General features: G+C 33.9%; 1 long non-coding RNA gene across 1 annotated transcript in view; it reads right to left on the reverse strand.

The window, feature by feature from the left end:
* The window catches only part of LOC122222753, a 141,275-nt gene that overhangs the window by 63,265 nt on the left and 54,970 nt on the right, over positions 1 to 23,040 (reverse strand). Inside the window, exon 4 of the long non-coding RNA XR_006203852.1 lies at positions 483 to 614. This is a non-coding gene — a long non-coding RNA (uncharacterized LOC122222753). The remainder of the gene's footprint in view (positions 1 to 482; positions 615 to 23,040) is intronic.

Raw genomic sequence — 23,040 nt, forward strand, 5'->3', positions numbered from 1 at the left:
AGCCAATGCAGCAACTTTTCTGCCCAATTAAAGAGTAGTGTCTATAGCAGGCCTACACAACATAAGGCCTGCAGACTGCATACAGCCATGAAGCAATTGTTCATGACCCACCTACAGAATTGAGAAAGTAGAACAAGTAGAAAGACAGACAACATGGCACCCATGTCAGCAACAAGCGATATAGCTGTCCCACAGATTCACTCCATCTCTTAGTTTACATGTTATAATACCCCTTATCTAAACTCAGGATACAAATCAACGTGCTTTGTCAACCCTGCCAACAAAGGCATTCACTGCACCCATGCTAACCTAGTATAAAAACCTCCCAACAGATACAAACTAAATGGAACTAAAACTAGGAAAACTCTATAGCATTCATCTAACAGCTTATCTTCCTTAAGCAGTCAGTAAATATTTATTGATGATCCTCATGGTTTATATTTTCTTTTCATCTCTCTCTCTTGCTCTTGTCATTTACTTACCAATGGGTGACCAAAAAAATTATTTTCCAAACTGGAACACTTTTAAGAGTGGACATGGCAGGGAGCAGTGTCATGGAAGATGGCAGAGTAGGAAGCTCTAGAATCAGTCCCTCCACCAAAACAACTATCATTCTGGCAAACAAACAAACAAACAAACAAACAAAAAACCTGTTAGAATCAACTATTTCAGAACTCTGGAGTCTAGCTGAACACTGGTAGCATCCAAGGGAACACTTGATAAAGAAAAAGACTGGTAAGTTTTGGTGAATTTCCGCATTACATATGACAGCTATAATCCACAACCTTGCTGAAAGTAACCATGGGGACAATGGCCTAAATTCCTGATGCAGCTTTTTGGCATCAGGGTGGGCAGTAGAGACTTTCTCCTCCAAAAACCAAAGTTCTGTGTCTTGATCTATACAGCAGTTCACTGAGAGGCCAGGACAGAGACAGCCAGTGGTTCAACCCATCAGGTTGCTTCATTACCATCAATGGAGGAAGTCACAGAGACATAATACCCTTAAAAATTTTTTTGTTCTCGGGGCGCCTGGGTGGCTCAGTCGGTTGAGCCTCCGACTTCGGCTCAGGTGATGATCTCATGGTTCGTGAGTTCGAGCCCCGCGTTGGGCTCTGTGCTGGCAGCTCAGAGCCTGGAGCCTGCTTCCGATTCTGTGTCTCCCTCTCTCTCTGACCCTCCCCGTTAATGCTCTGTCTGTCTCTGTCTCAAAGATAAATAAACATTAAAAAAAAATTTTTTTTTTAATTTTTTTTTGTTCTCTCATTGGATCCAGGTATTTAAGGAAATCTCTGTCAGGTCACTGGCTGACCAAAGATATAACAGAATATAGACTTCAGTGATCATACATGACAAGAAATACAGTCTTTGCAAAATCCACTGTGGAAAGGTCACTAAACAAATGAGCTACTGCAACCTTCATCAAGTAACAACAGCACTACTTGGTGTAGCGGGAAGAATTTGATTTCCTAAATTGCATTACAATATTCAAAATGTCCAGATCTCAACAAGAAAATTATAAAGCACACAAATAGGAAAATATTACTTTCATAGGAAAAAAGGAAACTGACAGAAACCATCCTTTAAAAGCCTAGACACTGAACTTAGTAGGCAAAAACGTTAATTTACTACCTTAGATAGTTTGATGAACTGAAGAAAACCATGGACAAAGAACCAAGGGAAATTAGGAAAACGACATATGAACAAATAATGAATATCAACAAAGAGAAATTATTAAACAGGTAAAAGTAGAAATTATGGAGCTAGACAATACAAAAGATAAAAAATTCATGAAAGGGATTCAACAGCAAATATGAGCAAGCAAAAGCAATAACCATCACATCTGAAAACAGGGCAATTATAACTGCACATTCTGAGGAAAAGAATAAACACAAATAAAGCAAAATAAACAGGGGCCTAAGAGACCTATGGGACACCATCAAACATCTCAATGTGCACATTATGGGAGCCCCAGGAGAAGAAAAAGCAGAAAAAAATTTTTGAAGAAATACTGCTTCCCAATTTTGATGAAAGACATGAATATACACACCCAAGAATCTCAACAAACTCTACGGAGGACAAAGAAATCCACACCACATTATTAACAAACTGTTGAAAGACAAAAAAATCTTGAAAGCAGAAAGAAAGAAGCAATTCAAGGGTGGCTAGGTGGCTCAGTGATTTAAGCATCTGACGTCAGCTCAGGTCATGACGGTTTCATGGGTTTGAGCCCTGCATTGGGCTCCATGCACTCACTGCACAGATCCTGCTTGGGATTCTCTCTCTCTGCCCCTCCCCTACTTGTACTCTCTCTCTCAAAATAAATAAATAATTTAAAATTTTTTAAAAAGAGAGAGAGAAGCAACTCATAATACACAAAGCATTCTCAAAAAAGATTAACAGCCAGGACAGGGGATGGGCTAAATGGGTAAGAGGCATTAAGGAATCTACTCATGAAATCATTGTTTCACTACATGCTAACCAATTTCGATTAAATTTTTAAAAAGAAAATTAAAAAAAGAAAAAAAGATTAACAGCCTATTTCTTATCAGAGACTCGGAAGGCCAAATGACAGGAGGACAACATATTTTTAGAAATTGAAAGGAAAAAAATGTCAATCAGGAATTCTGTACTCAGCAAAACAATGCTTCAAAAATGAAAAAGAAATTACAACATTACCAGAAAAGCAAAGCTAAGGGAATTCACTACTAAGTAGATCTTCTCTATAAGTAATGCTAAAGGAAGTCCTTCAGGTTGAAATGAAAGGATACTACAGAGTAACTCAAAGTCATACAAAGAAATAAAGATCACTGGTAAAGGTAACTACATAGGTAAATATAAAAGCTAGTATTATTGAATTTTTGGTATCTTTTTTTAATTTTCATATCATTTAAAAGACATGCACAAAAAATAATTATAGGTCTATGTTAATAGGCACACAATGCATAAAGATGCAATGTGTGACACTAACAATATAAAGGAGAGGATAAAGCTAGAAAGGAGTAGACTTAATTTTTCAACTGAAGCTAAACTGGTATCAATTCAAATAAGTTTTTTTTAAATGTTTATTTATTTATTTTGAGAGAGAGAGTGTGCACTTGAGTGGAGGAGGGGCAGAGAGAGAGGGAGAGAGAGAATCCCAAGCAGGCTCCACTCTGTCCGTGCAGAGCCCAACATGGGACTTGTACCCATGAGCTGTGAGATCATAACGTGAGCCAAAGTCAATACTCAGATGCTTAACTAACTGAACCACCCAGGCAGCCTTAAACAAAATTATTATCAATTTAGGATGTTAACTGTAATCCCCATTGTAACCTCTAGGAAAATAACTAAAAAATAAACATAAAAAGAAATGAATACACCTGAAACCAGTGTAACATTGTCCACTATATTCAAATAAAACAAAAAAATTTAATGAAGACAGAATCAAAAGGTATACTAGAAAAAAATCAAACACAAAAGAAGGCAGCACGTAAGGAAGTGAGGAACAACAACAAAAAACAGGACACAGAGAAAACAAATAGAACAATGGCAGAAATAATCACTTTTATAATCACATAATTATAATCAATAATCATTATAAAAGCAAACAGGTTAAACTCACCAATTAAAAAACTGCTACTGGCAGAAGGAATTTAAAAAATGATACAACAATAAACTGCTTATAAGAGACTCATTTTACACCCAAACACATAAGCTGAAAGTGAAAGGATAGAAAAAGGTATTACATACCAATAGTAACCAAAAGGGAGCCCAGCTGGCAGTATTACCATGAGACAAAATGCATTTTACATCAAAAACTGTTGCAAGAGGGCACCTGGGTGGCTCAGTCAGTTAAGAGTCCGACTTTGGCTCAGGTCATGATCTCACAGTTCGTGAGTTCAAGCCCTGCGTCAGGCTCTACACTGACAGCTCAGAGGGTGGAGCCTGCTTCGGATTCTGTCTCTCACTCTCCCTTGGCCTCTCCCCCTCTCCCAATGTCTCTTTCTCTCTCTCAGAAATGTGTAAACATTAAAAAAAAAAACTGTTGCAAGAGACAGAGAAAAACATTTTATAGTGATTAAAGGATCAATTCATCACAAAGATATAAGAATTATAGGCATAAATGGCAAGGGTGTGGAGAAAAAGGAACTCTCATTCACTGTTCTTGAGAATGCAATCTGATGCAGCTACTATGGAAAACAGTATGGAGGTTCCTGAAAAAATTAAAAGTAAAATTAACATATGATCTAGTAATTCCCACTACTGGGTATTTACCCAAAGGATGCAAAAACACTAATTCAAAAAGATATATGCACCCCTGTGTTTATTGCAGCATTATTTACAATAGCCAAGATATGGAAGCAACCCAAGTGTCCAAAGATAAGTGAATGGATAAAGATGATGTGGTGTGTATGTATGTGTATGTATGTATGTATGTATGTATACACATACATATTCAGCCATGTAAAAGAAGGAGATCTTGCCATTTCCAACAACATGGATGGATCTAAGGGTATAATGCTAAGTGAAATAAGTCAGATAGATAAACACAAATATCATATAATTTCACTCACAGTGCAATTTAAATAACAAAACAAAGAAAAAAAGAGACAAAAAATACCCTTAAATAAGGAAAACAAACTGGTGGTTGCCAGAAGGTAGATGGGGGATTGGTAAAAGAGGTAACGAGTATTAAGAGTATGTTTATCATGATAAACACTGAGTAATGTACAGAATTGTTGAATCATTATACTGTACATTTGAACTAATATAACACTATGTTAATTATACTTTAATAAAAATAAATTTTTCAAAAAAATTATAAACATATACACATCAAACAACAAAGCCTCAAAATATATGAGGCAAACAGTGACAGAACTGAAGAAATAGTCTACAGTAATAGTTGGAAACTTAAACAGCCCCTTTCAATAATGGACAGAATATGTACAAAGAAAATCAATAAGAAAATAAAGGACTTGAACAATACTATAAACCAATTAGACCAAGAGACATATATAGAATACTCCACCCAAGAATGGCAGAATATCTATTATTCTCTACTGCACTGGAGCATTCTCTAGAATAAACCATATGTTAAGCCATAAAACAATTTTCAAATTAAAAAAAAATATCTAAATCATTCAAAGTATCTTCCCTGAGCACAATAGTATGAAGCTAGAAATCAATACTGGAAGAAAAACTGGAAAACTCAAACACATGGAAATTAAACAACATACTCTTAAGCAAGCAACCAGTAGAACAAGTAAAGACTCACTAGGCACAAAAAAAACACTTTGAAATAAATACAAATAAAACACAGCATACCAAAACATACAAGGGGTAGCACAAGAAGTGTTCTGAGGGAAATTCATGGCTGCAAACACTTACATTTAAAAAAGAAGATCTCAAGTCAACAAACCAACTTCACACCTTAAGGAACCAGAAAAAGAACAAACTAAACCCAAAGCCAGGAGAAGGAAAGAAATAATAAAGATTATAGCCAAGAGAAACAAAATAGAGAAAAGCAATAAAGAAAATCAATAAAACCAAAGATTGGTTCTTTGAAAAAAATCAACAAAAATGAGAACCCTTCAGCTAGACTGACTAAGAAAAAAAAAAGAAAATGCAAATAACTGAAATAATAGATGAAAGCAGGGACATTACTACATTCACTTTTTCAATACTATTTTGACTACTTGGAGTCTCTTGAAGTTGCACATAAATTTGAGGAACAGTGGTTCAGTTTTACAAAACTAAAAGGGCTATAAGAAAATACCATGAACAACTTTATACCAACAAATTGGGCAATCTAGATGAAATGGATGAATTCCCAGGAAAACACAAATTACCAAGCCTAACTCAAAAAGTAAAAAGTCTTAACAGACCAGTAACAAATAGATTGAATCAGTTAATAAAAATATGCCAACAAAAGGAAAGTCAGGACCATAAGCCTTCATTAGTGAAATCTATCCATCACTGAAAGAAGAATTAACAACATTCCTTCTCAAACTCTTCCAAAAAGATAGAGAACTCTAACACATTTCATGAGGTCTGCATTAAACTGATACCAAAGCCAAATAAAAATAACATAAGAAAACTACAGACCAGTATCTCTTATGAATATATACAAAATTCCTCAACAAAATACCAGCAAACCAAGTCCAAGAGCACATTTAAAAAATTACACATCATCACCAAGCAGGATATAACTCAGGTATGCAATGGTGGTTCAACATATGAAAATCAATCAATGTAATGCACACCACACTAATAGAAATTAAAAAACAAAACTACATTATAATCTCTATATATGCCAAAAAAAGAAAAAAACAAAACAAAAACAGAAGCATTTGACAAAATTCTATGCCCTCTCATGATAAAAATGCCCAGAAACTAGGATACAAGGAAATTCCCTCAACATGATAAGGGGAATTTATGGAAAACCCATAGTTAATATCATAGTAGTGAAAGAATGAAAGCCTAACCTCAAGATCAAGAACAAGACTAAAATGCATGTTTTGATCACTGCTATTCGACTTTGTAGTGGAAGTTGTAGTCAGAGCAATTACCCAAGAAAAGGAAATAAGATGCATCCAAATTGATAATGCCTTTTAGAAGTAGAAAGAAGTAGAAGTATTTCTACTTGCAAATGGCATGATTCTACTTATACAAAATCCCATAGAATCCATACACACACACACACACACACACACACACACACCTACTAGAGCTAATAAATGAATTCAGTAAAGTTGCAGAGTACAAGAGCAACACACAACAACTAGTTGTGTTTCTATATGTCAGCAATGAACAATGTGGAAATTAAGAAAATAATTCCATTTACAATCGCATTCAAAAGAACAAAATGCTGAGGAACAAATTTAACAAAGAAGGTGAAAGACTTATACACTGAAAACTATAAAACATTGCTGAAAGAAATTAAAACACCCTAAATAAATGGAAATACATTCCATGCTCATGAATTGGAAGACTTAATATGGTTAAGATGACACTACTCCTCAAAGTGAACTAAGTTTCTCAAATTTATATGGAACTACAAGGGATTCTGAATAGCCAAAATAATATCCAAAAAGTAAAATGCAGTTGAAAGACTTACACTTCCCAATTTCAAAATTTACTACAAAGCTACACTAAGCAAGAGTGTGGCAGTGACAGAAGCATAGGTATAGAGACCAACAGAATAGAACTGAATGAGTCTAGAAATAAACCCAATCATTCATAACCAACTGATTTTTGACAAGATCGTTCAACAGGGTAAGAACAGTCTCCAACAAATGGTTCAGGGATAAATGGATAACAACATACAAATAATGAAGTTGGACCCATACCTCACTTCTTATATAAAAATTAACTCAAATAAATGACCTAAATCTAAGAGCTAAAACTATACAATTATCGAAGAAAAAACAGGGGTAATCTTTATAACCTCAGATTTGGCAAAAGATTCTAAGATTTGACACCAAAAGCATGAGCAATAAAAGTGAAAGACAAATTGGACTTCATAAAAATTAAAATCTGTTGTACATTAAACAACATTATCAAGAATGCCAAGGAACAACCTAAATAATGGAGAAAAAGTTTACAAATCATAGATATGATAAAGGATTAAAAATGAGAATATACAAAGAACCCTTACAACTCAACACATAGACAAACAAACCCAAATAAAAAATGGGCAAGAAACGTACATAGTTTCTCCAAAGAAGAAAAAGCACATAAAATATTTTCAATATCTCTAGTCACTGAAGAAATGCATAATGAAAAAACTCTTCATATCCACTAAGATAGCTTTAATCAAAGAATAAATTAATAAAAATAACAAGTGTTGGCAAGGATGTAGAGAAACAGGAACCCTTATACATACCTGGTGGGAATACAAAATAGTACAGCTGCTATGGAAAACAATTTGGCTATTCTTCAAAAAGGCAAACACAGAATAACCATACGCTTCAGAAATTCTGCTCCTAGGTATACACCTAAGAGAAATGAAAACACATATCCACACAGAAACTTGTACATGAATGTTTATAGTAGCATTATTTATAATAGCCAAAGGATAGAAACAGCCCACGTGCCCTTAAGTGGATACACGGATAAACAAATTGAGGTATGTATGTATTGCATATGTGTGTGTGTGTGTGTGTGTGTGTGTGTGTGTGTGTGTGTGTGCATTCAGCCATAAAAAGGAAAAGAGAACTGATATATTCTACAACTTGGATGAATCTCAAAAACACGACACTAAGTGAAAGAAAGCAGACACAAAAGATCACATATTGTATGGTCTACTTAAATAACTGCTTGTAAGGTTTGCTGTGATTTTCTTTGATTCTTTCAAACACTATGCATTTTTCAAGTAGTGATATTGTTATTTACATTGATTTAATCTACAGTCTCCACAGAGTTTCATATATGATGCCCATCTTCTCTGTATTAGTCTCTCCTATTTTAATCCCTAATGCTTCATTTTTGTCTTTTCTCATTAATAAAAAGTACAATTATACATCTAAATCTACCATTAAACTACAATTATTTTAAAGTGATAAAATAAAGCCAAGTGCATAAGGAAAATGCACAGACTGAGGGCATCTCCAAAATTCTAAGATGTCATTCTTAAAAGTACACAGTTTCTGTAATGAAATGTAAATGTTTACAGACTTTTCACCAAGAAACAGGAGAACCTAGGCTTGGTCAAGGCCATGTAAGGTAACAAGTAATTTCAGAATCCTATTACTTACCTTTGTATTCTACTTGGGGGAAAAACTGTATTCCCAAAGTTTTTAATCTTTAATATATAAATGTTTGTACTATATAAAATCTTATAATAAGGTATATTTGTATATATAAATATGGCTATTACTGGACATCTAATTTTTAAGAGAAAATAAGTTTATTTCAAAGCACTACTTAACTCTATTAGCTATGAATTATTTTGGAAATGCTCTCCTGAAACAAATTTGCTGAGTTTATTTTACAAGTTTAAAACCAAGTAAAGAACTACAATGAGATACCATCTCATACCTTTCAGAATGGCTAAAATCAACAACACAAGAAACAACAGGTGTTGGTGAGGATGTGGAGAAAGGGGAACCCTCTTGCACTGTTGGTGGGAATGCAAATGGGTGCAGCCACTCTGGAAAACAGTATGGAGATTCCCCAGAAAGTTAAAAATAGAATTACCCTGTGATCCGGCAATTGCACTAGTAGGTATTTACCTAAAGAATGTAAAACCACTAATGCAAAGGAATACATGCACACCAATGTTTACAGCAGCATTATCTATAATAGCCAAATTATGGAAGTAGCCCCAAATGTCCATCAAATGATGAATGAATAAAGAATATATGCTGTATGTATGTATATGTATGTAATATATACATACACATACATACATGCGCATGCACACACACACACACACACACACACACACACACTCAGTGGAATATTATTCGGCCATAAAAAAGAAAGAAATCTTGCCATTTGCAACGACGTGGTTGGAGCTAGAGTGTATTACGCTGAGTGAAATAAGTCAGAGAAAGACAAATGTCCTATGATTTCACCCATATGTGGAATTTAAAAAACAAAACAAGAAGGAAAAAAAAGAAAGAGAGAGAAAGACAAGCAAACCAAGAAACAGACTCTTAATTGTAGAGAACTGATGGTTGCGAGAAGGGAGGTGGGTAGGGGAATGGGTTAAATGGGCGATGGGAATTAAGACGTGAACTTACTGAGATGAACACAGGGTGATGTATAGAAGTGTTGAATCACTATATTGTACACCTGAAACTAATATTATACTGTATATTCACCAACTGGAATTTAAATAAAACTTAAAAAAACAAATAAAGAATGTTTTTGGGTAGTGTAAATCAAATACAGTATACATTTCTCAAAATTCTTATAGAAGATAAATGGTTTTATTGCTAACATGACTATGATCTGAACATAAAGAAGAAATCCAGTACCCCCATCATGAAAAAAATGAATTACTTCTCCAAGACTAAGTATCTCTTTTTCAAATATCAGTAGGTTTCCCTAAAAGTCAATATAATCAAAGTGAAACACACAAAAAGAAACTCTGAATTCCTTTATTCATTCACAGTAATATGAAATAAACACAAAACCCACATTTCATTTTGTGTTTATGTAAATATTAAGCAAAGCATTCTAGCTGTTTATATCTTGCTTTGATCAAGCAGGCTTATCTATGAAAAAAAGAAATTGCTATGTTGCTAACGCTAGCTAAACCCATCCTATAAAGTCTAGAGTCTGGGGAAAATAAATTTTTTGCAAGAAATCTATCCAATCAATAATCAGAATTGGGAATATGGGATGTCTTGGTCCTTATTGGAAGAACTCCCCTTTTTGCCAGAATTGTTATTCAAGCACTTCGGCTATTATTCCCTTCTTTCTCTACGATGTCTCTCTACCTTGAGTATTCAGAAATAGTAAGACATCCTCCTAATTTATGCATTAAGGAAACTGTTTGCACTGTTAAACAAATAGACATGTTTCCTACATTTATTTGTTCATGAGTTGAAAACAGAAATATAAGGTGTTTTTAATGTCTTTCTGGCTTTGCCATATAAAATAATTGCTCCCAGGCACTCTTAATTTACATACCATGACTTTTGTGACATTTCTCTCTTTTTGTATTAAGTGAATATTCATCTTAGGTCTCTCAAAGCACAACAACTTTTCTCCTGATTCTGATCCCTTTCTAGGATTCAAAATCCCTAGATGCGTGATAAAGAGACAGTCACTTTCTTGCCAGAAAAAAGAAGGATATATATGCAAGTACATAGGTCACTTTCTAAGTGTTTCCTTTAGTTAGCTTCCTCTTTACTGTGAACACACACAGCTTCATTAAACCGTGCCAATTTTCAGTAAGACAGCTTACATACAGAAAAAAATTACATGAGAAGAAACCCAATGACTCTGAAATATTCTGTCCAAATGTATGTACTTCTAAAATGTAGCCCTTCTTAAAATTTTATAATATTCAGTAGAATACTTTTTTAAAATATTTTAATGTTTTATTTATTTTTGAGAGAGAGAGAGAGAGAGAGAGAGAGTAGAGGAAGGGCAAAGAGAGAGGGAGACCCAAAATCTGAAGCAGGCTCCAGGCTCTGAGCTGTCCTGTCAGCACAGAGGCCAATGCAGGGCTCAAACTCACAAGCCATGAGATCATGACCTGAGCCGAAGTTGGATGCTTAACAGACTGAGCCACCTAGGAGGCCCTCAGTAGAGTACTTTTTTAAAGCTCTAATTCTTCCACATGTGTCACTGATTCTCAGTAGTCATTACCACAGACTGTGACAGACACCAAGTATCTCAAAGACCAGGTTTCTAGTTGAGTTTCTATTAATGCAATATGTAGGACATACATAAAAGATGCCGAAATAGTAAATAACATAGATAACAATGGAGGTATTATGCTGTTTGTTAAGGTTGCTGTGTGAAACGTTCCCATTCTCCTCCTCTTCAGAGCTGTAATTAAAACTTTGGCTGCCTGGGGCACCTGGGTGGCTCAGTCGGTTGGGCGGCCGACTTCGGCTCAGGTCATGATCTCTCGGTCCATGAGTTCGAGCCCCGCGTCGGGCTCTGTGCTGACAGCTCAGAGCCTGGAGCCTGTTTCAGATTCTGTGTCTCCCTCTCTCTGACCCTCCCCCGTTCATGCTCTGTCTCTCTCTGTCTCAAAAATAAATAAACGTTAAAAAAAAAAAAAATTAAAAAAAAAAAAAAAAAACTTTGGCTGCCTGAAACCAAATATAAGGTTGTGTTCTCCTCACTGAGCTGTCAATCTTTCAACTAGTTGGTTTACAGATTCTGAGAGAATACATGCCCCTGTTTTAAACATGTGGATGAAATATATTCCCTTGGCAAATTCAATTAGATAAAAAATGGAGCTTTTTTTCTTAATTCCACATCACTGTGAAACAGTGACAACTACAGGACCTTGGACTGTTACCTTGTTGAACCCTTTCTACTTATTAAATGATGTGTGTCTTATTGTATCCATGCACAAATTCATATTCAAATGTATACACTATACTCAAGTGCATTTAATGTAATACATATTTATAAATCTAAGTTGATAAAACTTTGACACAGATATCACGAATGTATGAAGAAAATGAAAGCAAATGCCATAGCCTGAAATATTAAAAAAAAAAAGTTAAAATTCTCATTAGCTCTCTCACATTTATGTTTTTGCTAAACATGTCAGCAAATGTATACACTGCATAATTTCCTATAACATGAATCAAAGGTCAGTTAGAAAACATTTCACTTTTCAGTTTGCTGATCAATGCACAGATTTAAATAATGTGTGCCATTTTTGCACTGGATTTTTTAAGCGTTTTTTTTTTTAAAAACTAAAGAAGTATTATGCTTCAAAGTTTCTATACAAGCAGGTCTTATAACAAAAAAAGAACCATAATGACAATAACTTTTGGGGTATGCTGAAAGTTAACTTTCCTTGGAGCCGCTTAAAGCAGTCTAAAGAACATAGTCTTTTCCCATTGCTTTTCAATGGTTAAAACATTATACATTGTATGAGTTAAAAGCTAACAAAAATAAGTAATAATAAAATTACTATTATTTTTATCACTCAAGAAACTCAAAAACAGTTGAAACAATTTTCCCAATACTTTCCCAAAATTCTTACCTCTGGTCAAAGTTCCAAGTAAATATATCATCCCCAAAGAAGAATCTCTCTGAAAGCTACAAACCTCTTTAAGGGATCTAAGATTTAACTATGATTTGCACATTTCCAGGCTATTTACTGTGTATTAATATTGCCTCCATATTTTAACTTGCAAAAATGCACAGCAAAAGATCTAGGTGAAATGTATGAAATATCAAAGTTCATCTGTGGCATGCCAATACCAGATACAGTTTTAATGAAACACCTGCACTGCAAATAGAGGAGTATAAAAGAAAGAAAAGGAAGACCCAAGTTAGAGGGCAGCACAAGTGAAACAAAGACATAAAATGAAACAGCAGTGAATGTCATTGGATAAAGGCTCTTCAATGACTTTAAAAATACCCTGAACCAAGAATCTGCACTTGTATCCACAAATCATACTTTGGTCATTTTTTTTTCTGTTTTACTAAAAAGAATTTATATTCACTATAATGTGTAAAAGCCTTGTAACTTTATTTATTGCCCTTTTGAAAAAAGCACTAACATTAGTTGACCTGGATTCTCAACACAGATTTTTCTTTGATTTAGAGGTAGATGAAAAAAAAAAAGGACAATAAGTAAGGCAGAGAAGAGAAAAAGGAAGAGAATATACTGAAAATACGTAAAATAACTATTACGGAAGATCAATAATCTTTTCAAGCAGAAGAAAGAGGGGACTGTTTTGTAGGAAATGCCATAATTTTAGTCATAAGATATTTCTTTAAAACTTGTCTCATATTTGTGAATGTGTGCATGTATTCCTTCAGCCCATTAATTACAGAAAAAAGGATGACAGACACGAGTGAGAGAATAAATGCTGTGGATCTACTTATAGGAACACGACAAAGTGAATTTTTCCTGCTCCAAACACAAAGAAATGGTAGATAAAATACAACCAAAAAAGTAATATATAGCTTAGAAATACCCAGGCTCCAAAAGCAAAGAGAGAACCCTAGCCAGAGTTACAAGAGCCAAAGCTAACAGCCTGACAACTTAGAGAAGTACAGAGTAGAAACAGGTGTAAGAGCCAGTAGCTGAAGTTTTAAGGTCCATAAGTAGGGACATAATACATGGTTTGGAGCCCACACAATAGGGAAGTTAAACTGAAGTAACTGGGATACCTGAGTAAAAAGTTCAGATAATCACAGGGCTGTTTGCCCTATTAAAAAAAAGTGTCAAAAATAAAAACAAAATCTCTTCTCACAATCCCAGAAGAGAAGAAAGGAAGAGGGTTCTCTGCCAAAAGCTCTACATAGGAAAACAGTTTCCTACGAAAGAGCAAAACCTGAAGATAGGTTTGAGGTCTGAATTTATGTTACATGCATGGTATGGTAATCCCAAGTAAGATAAAAAACAGATCCTAGGGGTGCCTGGGTGGCTCAGTCGGTTAGGCGTCTGACTTCAGCTCAGGTCATGATCTCTCGGTCCGTGAGTTTGAGCCCTGCGTCGGGCTCTGTGCTGACAGCTCAGAGCCTGGAGCCTGTTTCAGACTCTATGTCTCCCTTTCTCTCTGACCCTCCCCCGTTCATGCTCTGTCTCTCTCTGTTTCAAAAATAAATAAACGTTAAAAAATTTTTTTAAAAAAAACAACAGATCTAGTAAGGAATTTTTACATACTATTATGGTATGATCTCCAGGAAATAGTAAATGAAAAAAGCTGTGATGAACAGTGTAAATAGTAAGCATATGTTTATATAAGAAAGAAAATACAAATACATAGACACACATATTTGATTCCATTTATTTTAAAAGGTAGATATCAATCAAAAGCTAACTAAATTATTCATCTGTAAGAAAGAAAAAAAGCGGGTGGAAAGAAGGAGAGAAGCCAGACTTTTCTAAATTTATCTTATTTTACTATGAAACCGAAAATATCTGATATGATTATGAAACAAAGTTGAATCCAGAACTTAAAAAGTACTCCCCAAAATTTGAAAGTAAACTGAAACAAACTAATCCATGTATCAAGTCAATGGCTTAAACACACAATTCTATCAAGAGACAGATTGATTACAGATTGTCAGTGGGATGTACAACAAGGACCAAAATAATGGCAAGAAGACTTAAACTATTTCAGTAGCCATATTATTAATAATGGCATTGATGTTGACAAACTGATATCAATATATAAACAGCAATTATTTGTATTAAGGTCACTAGGAACCAACATTTTCAGCTTAAAAGAAAAACTCACAAACACAAAACCAAAAAAAGTTAAAAATCCTTGTAATCCCAAATTTGAATTAGAAATATCAGGATAAATTCATGAAGTATTTTTCTTTTAAAAATGTTTATTTCCTAACTGATCATATTTCCACTTTAAAGGTCTAGAAATAATGACAAGTCCAGAGCATTGAGCACCCCCAACATCTAAACTGTGGTCTCCAAATGGAACTTTTACACTAAAAGGAAATAGAGTTACTTAAAACAAATGATCCCAGATCTGGGGTAGAAAACAGACAAGATGAGCCTGAAATACCTGACTGCACCAGAGAACAAGTAAGTTATCAAAAGGTGATGGTGGTGTGTCAAAAGGGCTCAGTAGCTAACTTGAGGAGATTGCAAAAGATGTGACAATGTTAGGAAAAAGATAATAATGTCAATAGGTTAAAATATTAAATGTGTTAAAAATCCATATGTTCATAGCAATAATAAAAAATGAATATTCACAATTTCTTTTGGAGGATGCCAGAGAACCAACTTACTATTTTGAAAACTAGTAAGTAAAAGGTAAAAACCATGCATTTTTTCCTGTCTTTTCTTACTAACTGTATCTCAGAAAAACTGAATAGTTGATGAGGGCAAGTTCTTCTTTATAGAATATTCCAGCTAATAGATGAAAAAGAAAGTTAGATTTTACAACTCTGAATGGCAGGATGAATCTGGGCAATGATCATCAACAGGTGCTAAGAAAATCATTAGGTAAATAGCAGATAGGGAACTTTATAATCTACAGATCACGCTGACAATACCTGAAACTACTGATCAATCTTAACATCACACACACAAAAAGAGCAACCTCTTATGCCTCCTGATGTGATGCAAAAGAAAGTATACAACACCATGTATGAAATATTCTTGCCAAATAAAAATCAAGCCTGTGTAAGCCTGTAGATATGAATACTGGTTGACAGAGAATAGAGAGAAACACATTTAACAACACTTCAGATGCAATTAGCAAATCCTGAATGTGGTGTACAGGAAAGAGTTAATACAGCAGGATTGAAACTGCTATCCTTAGAAAAGTCTGTTTGCAAGACTGGCCTTTAGCTGGTGTCTGAGAATTTGTATTTCAGTAGAGTTCCCACCATTCCCAGAACTGATAAGAGTGCTCAATGTGCCTGTTTGTACAATGTGGTTTATGCTGGACATCTGTTCTCCTTCTACGAGTCCAGAATTTTGGTATATGCCAGGCAGAAGATGCCTACATAACCAGCCTCCAATAAAAACCCGGGCACTGAGTCTCTAGTAAGCTTCCCTTTTAAACATTTCACACATGTTGTCACAACTCATTCCTGAGGGAATTAAATACAACCTGTGTAACTGCACTAAGAAAATACTCTTAGACACTCGTGCCTGGTTTTCTTCAGACTTTGCCCCGTTCACCTTTTCCCTTTACTGATATTGCTCTGTATCCTTTTGCTATAATAAATCATAGCCAGGAGTACAACTATATGCTGAATCCTTTGAGTCCCCCTAGTCCATCAATAAACCTGGGGTGGTCTTTGGAATCGCCAACACAATGGGAAACTTTACAAATTAATAAATTTATCTGTTCAATAAATAAATTGCACAAAAAACAAGGTGGGAAAATCTATAAAGAAATTTAATAACAAATGTTTAATTATAGTGTTTTGTTTCAGTTCCTATGACTAAATATGGCAAACACAGACTGAAAATTTATTCTATGATTCAGAAACATAAAACCTAAAAGAAATTTAAATAAACATCCAAATAATTCTACAAGTCTGTGGAATTTCTACTCTTCAGGTCATTCAAATTTAAAACTGCAGTAAGACTTTTGGGCCAACCTATATAAATAAACTAAATTTGACTCAAGAAGAGTACCGAAAACCTGAATATGTTTATAAACATCAAAGAATTAAATCAGCAGCCAAATATCTATCCACAAGAAAGCACCAGGCCAAGGCTGTTGTTTTTAGGCAAGTGTTACCAAATCTTATAAAAAACAGATAACCTTTATTTTAAATAAAATATTCCAGAGAACAGAATAAGAGAGAAAGCTGTTCAGCCCATTATATAAAGCTAGTATGATCTTAATGCTCAAAATGACAAAACTGTATTTAAAAAACAATAGGATATTCAAATTTACTAACATAGATTAAAGAAATTCTACACAAAATATTAGCAAATTTAATGAATTTAATCATGCAGAGTGCATCTATATACATCATCTACATATCTACCTATCTACATACATGTATCTACACAGACTACATCATGATCAAGTTTTATCCCAAGAAGCCAATGATTAATCAATGTGCTTTGCCACATCAATATGTAAAACAGGAAAGATACAAGAAACTTTTAAAAGGATATAAGAAAAAATTCAACATCTATTCATTACCTTTTATTAAGATCCTCTTAGCAAGTTAAGAATGCAAGGAAATTTCCTTAACCTGACATTTAATGGGAAAATTTTTAAAGCATTTACTTTAATGTCAGAAACAAGATGGGAATGTTTATTACTACATACTGCCTACATTCAACTTTTCTTAAGTACAGGAAATCCTAACCAATTTCAACAGTAGTTATTATTTTCAGGTAATATTATTACATACAATATCCCAGAGAATCTACAAAGTGTCAAAACTAATAATAGAGTTCAACAAGGTTACTGGATACCAGATCAAAATACAAATAACTAATAGTACTCCTATGTACAAGGCAATAACCAAGTAGAAATGTAATAGAAGGTCTCATTAGCAATAGAAATAAAATCATAATGTACCTGAGTATACCTAACAAAATCAGAGTAAGACCTCTTATAATTTATAAGGAAATTATTAAACTTTATTGTCAGGTATAAATGGAAACATAAATGAATGGGAAGATATACCATAATACTAGATGGGAAGACGTAAGTTTCATGAAAATGTCTATTCTCACTAAATTACTTTATTAATTCAATTCCAGTAGAAATCCCATGAGAGTTGTTAACAGTACTTGACAACAGGACCCCATAATTCACACGTGAGAGAAGACACTGAAAACAGAACAATTTTCAAGAAGACGGACAAGGTGGCAAGACTTACCTTGAACAGCCATCATCTTATTATAAAGCTCTGATAATTTAGATGGCATGATACTGGCACAAAGATAAACAAATCAACAACACAGAATAGAGAACCCAGAAATAGATTCATCTACATATGGCAATTTGGTAAATGAAAAAGTTGGCAATACAAATCACTAGGAAAAGGAAAAAGTATTTAAAAAATTAATCCGAAGAAAATTAGGTACATATATGGGCAAAAAATTAGATCACTGTCTCACAAAATAAATCCCAGGTAATTTTAAAATGCTAAATCTAGAAAGCAAAATTATAACATTTCTAAGGAAAAAAGCAGGAAATTAACCATATGACATCAAATAAGGAAAACTTGCTTCAACAAGATACAAAAAATTATAAGCATTAAAGTGAAAAGCTAAAACTTCTTACATAGTAAATTTTAAAACTCCTATATAATATACCAAACACCATAAACAAAGTAAAAAGACACAAATAGGACAAATTTATAAAGCATGCAACCAAAAATGAATTATTATAAAGAACTTCTAAATCAAAAAGAAAAAAAAAACAATTTAAAAAAAAAGAAATGTAAATAGGTATTTCACAGAAAAGGAAATCCAAATGGTCAAGAAACATATAAAAGGTTGCTCAACTTCACTAAATGTTAGGGAAATGCAAATTAAAACAAAATAACATTTGATACTATAGTCCAATTACATTAAGCTTCAGCAACTATATGAAAAAAAGGAAATCTTACAGAGTGCTGGTTGAGTCATAAGCTGAAATAGCTACTTTAAGGAATGATTTGGCCTCAGTGTGTGAAGTTGATAATGATTACAACAAAGAAATGCATACCCTAAAAAAAAAAAAAGAAAAAAAAAGAAAGCCTTCACACGTATGTGTAAGGAAACATGCATAAAAGTGCTCACTGCAGCATTATTTTAACAATTAAAAACTGAAAATAGCCTAAATGTCCATAATTCAGTGTGTCATTGCAGATAAATCTCAAAAACATAATGCTGAGTTAAAACTAATCTCCAGAATATTAAAAGTATAATACCATTTGTATGAAGTTTAAAACATGCAAAAAATGGGGGCACCTGGGTGGCTTAGTTGGTTAAGCATCTGACTTCAGCTCAGGTCATGATCTCATGGTTTGTAGGTTCAAGCCCCACTTGGGGCTCTGTGCTGACAGTTCGGAGCCTGGAGCCTGCTTTGGATTCTCTGTCTCCCTCTCTCTCTGCCCCTTCCCCATTCATGCTCTGTCTCTCTCTTTTTCAAAAATAAAATTTTAAAAAACATTAAAATAAATAAACTTAAAAACATGCAAACAATGGTTTATATGAGAACTTCTCGCAATGATAAAAATGTTCTGTATCTGCACACCCAATACAGTAGCCTAAGCTACATGTGGCTATTAAACAGTTGTAATGTGGCTAACGTTCCTGAGGAACTGAATGTATTTTATTTTAATTAATTTAAGTTTAAAGAGTCAGATATTAATGTGTCTACCCTATTTGGCAGAGCAGGGCTATATAATTTATGGGTACATACATACACAGAAATATAAAAACTTACAGGAAGAATACACATCAACTTCAGGATAGCAGTTACTCCTGGGGAAGTGAAGTGGGTGGGAATGGAATGTGAAGCGATTTGACAGTCTCTGTGACCTTTCATTTCTTTAAAACAACAAAAACATATAAAGCAAATATGCCAGAATACTAGTATTTGTTAAAACTGATGAATCTGGTTTTTAGTATGTTTGAAATATTTCCCATTTACTTTTTCTAATATTTCCTACTTTAAATGTTTCCTTTTCACTTCTTTGAAATATTTACCTATTTAAATTTTTAAATAACTTTTTGAAAGTAAACAGTGTTTAAATATTTATCATACTTGGAGATCTAAAGCCAGGTGATCAACTCTCCTATATATAGTCTCAATGAATACATATGTAACATTGAGAAAAGCAAACAATGGAGCAAAAGCTATGACACAATACACTTGCATAGTTACTAACTTGATTTTTACAATTAATTTTCAAAGGTCCAACAAAGAAATTTCAAAAACGTGTTATTTTACTTAGATTCTAAATATACCAAATGGAATAACCATGTGTTTATCTTATAATTAGAAGTATTAAAAATATATTAAATAAAATAGTCAAGGTAGCACTGAACCAGGGATCCAGGCAGTTCATACTAACTTTCTAATACCAGTTTGTATTAACTTTCTGTATTCTATTCACCACATTTGCTCATTTGTACAGGATGACCTAGAGAGTCTCTGCATTCACTGTCAATTTTTATAAGATGGGAACTTTTAATCCAGTTTCATTTCTTCTTTTAAATATGTACTATAAGTTGTTTAGAATAATCATCCCTTCGTATCAAAGTGTGAAAAATCTACATACCTGAAATCCAAGTTCCCTTACTGCTGTCTAACTGTCCATACAACAGACAAAAAAATAGAAGAGTAAAATAAATGATCAGCTGGTCAGGGATCCACGGCTCTCAAACTCATTTTGCAAAGCTGGAAACTCTTCTAATAGGTTGATTTTCATGTGGATATCCCGAGATCCTGAATGGAATATGTGATTCTCCATATATACTGCATTCTTAGAGTACATATTCTTAGAGTGCATATGCTAGCAGGGGCGGGGACAGAGAGAGAGGTGGGGAGAGAGAGAAGCCCAAGCGGACTCCGTGCTGACAGCAGGAAGCCTGATCCCACTAATGGTGGGATCATGACCTGAGCCGAAACCAAGAGTTGAATGCTTAACAGACTGAGCCACCCAGGCACCCCACAAAAATTTTTAACATATGCATAATTCTAATGCATATTTATGCCCCATTTTATAGAAATATTGAAGATCCTATGAAGAAAGAAAGGCAAATACAACTACTCACATGTGTAACATTAACCAGAGATCTCAATTCATTCAGTGCTCTACCCATGTTATCATGCATCCAAAGAATGTGGAAGAATTAGATCTCTGCTGTTCACACACACAACTTTTACTTACATCACAAAGTGTATAACAAGAATGTTCAGAGCAAAGGAGATTAAGTTTAACTGCTTATGATCTTGTAAGATGTACATGACTATTATTGAATGGTGAGGCTTTGGGGTTATTTTGGAAGGTAGTACAAAAGGCAGGAAATGATGGCAATTAACTCTTACTTTTTAGTTTATTCTGTAGCATAATTATTGACACATTTCTGGTTTCTATCATCTATCATAAAATATATATACAACTTAACAATGCTCTGAAATTAACTTCTCAAACTTGATGGCGGGGAGGGGGAGGCAGTATTCTTACTAGACATAAGTATTTTTTAACATATGGACAAATTCAAGCTTGCAGTACAAGGGCTGAAAATTAGGGAAGAGCATGCCCCCTACTCAAAGGGGGGAAAAAGCATTTTAAGCTTCCTTAACCTTAATTATAAAGTTGACCCTCCTAGAGCCCACCATAAACCAGGAGTTAACAGATAAGATTACAATGTATTTGAGGACAAAATTACAATGTAGTTTGAAACACTCAAATTTCCTTTATATTCTCATCTATTCAGAGCCAAGATAACACTGCTGGTTGTAAAATACAGGGCTCCTTAAAGGAACACCTTTTTTTAAGTCCAAGGATTAAAAGAGAAGAGAGAAAAAGTATTATCAGTTTGGTATTTCTAGTAACATCTAATACTGAATATTCTATACCAAATACTGAACATGCAAAAAATTTTTACTTTTTGATAAATCTAAATTGAAAATTACCAAAAAAGAATGGGTGGGGTGGGTGGGAATGAATGTAAGGTTACTGTCCTCATGATTAAAATATACAACTCAAAGACTTAGATTTAAGCTGTGATTAAAAAAATAAAGAGAAGGGTCAGGGTGCATGGGTGGCTCAGCATTGGACTCCTGGTTCCTGCTCGGGTCATGACCTCACAATTCATGGGATAGAGCCCCACATCAGGCTCTGTGCTGACAGTGTGGAGCCTGCTTGGGATTCTGCCTCTCTCCCTGCCCCTCCCACATGAGCTCCCTCTCTCCTCTCAGAATAAATAAATAAACTTTAAAAAAATTTTAAGAGAAGGGAAATATTTTATAAAACTAAAAATCTTTTGATTTCTTAAATTTCTTGTAATTTATGAATTCAAACAACAGTATGAATAGTTCATGTAACAAAGCAAAATTGACAAATTTAGAGTGAAACTAATGGGTTCCCTTTATAAAGTTAAACTTCAAAAGAGTAAAATCATCAATGAAAAAATAATATAAATTCTTAATGCTTGCATTAATATCTTAGGAAAGAATTTTTGGCTATCTTCATAGTTTCCAAAGTTGTATTTTCCTACACTTTAAGGCAAAGGAACACTGTGTACAAGAAAGGGATATGTGTAAAGAGATAATAATTTAGCATATGGATTTATTCCTCCAATTTCAAGCATATAAAATAAAATCATGGGGTTTTTCTCTTTTGGTTCAGGTTTTAAATTTAACATAACTTTTATAAACTATTTTATAGAATTCCTTATTACCTCAAAATTAAGTGTATCTAGCCAGTAGAAAATTACTTCCAACTATATAATTTTATCAAAACTCTTACCACTAGAAGTCTGTGATATATAAGATACATGAAATAATGTTGTTATTGATTAGATAGGGAAATTTCTCACTTCTTTTTATCATTCATATATATATATTTTATTACTTTTTCTATTTCTCTCAAATGTCTGTTCTCCTAAAACCACATACTTCTCCTTAGTATTTATAACTGTTTTAATTTAATTCTGAAATTATTTAATTCCATGTTCTCCACTAGATTGTAATTTCCTCCTAATTTATTCCCAGCATCTACCATAGTGTCTGACTTAGAGAAAATGATCAATAAATACGTGTTAATAAGTGGACGATAGTAAAAACAAAATACCAACTATTCCTTTCACTTTTAGAAAATCTCTCCTGTTTGCTATATATAAATTGGGCCTCAATAAATAGGTGACTCAATGGAGACATAACACCGGAAGAACTTCCTCAAATTGCAGCTGTGCATCTAAGAAATACACCATTTTTATCTCTTTTGTGAATCAAT

The sequence above is a fragment of the Panthera leo genome, chromosome A1, assembly GCF_018350215.1.
Source record: "Panthera leo isolate Ple1 chromosome A1, P.leo_Ple1_pat1.1, whole genome shotgun sequence".
NCBI classification, from domain to species: Eukaryota; Metazoa; Chordata; class Mammalia; order Carnivora; family Felidae; genus Panthera; species Panthera leo.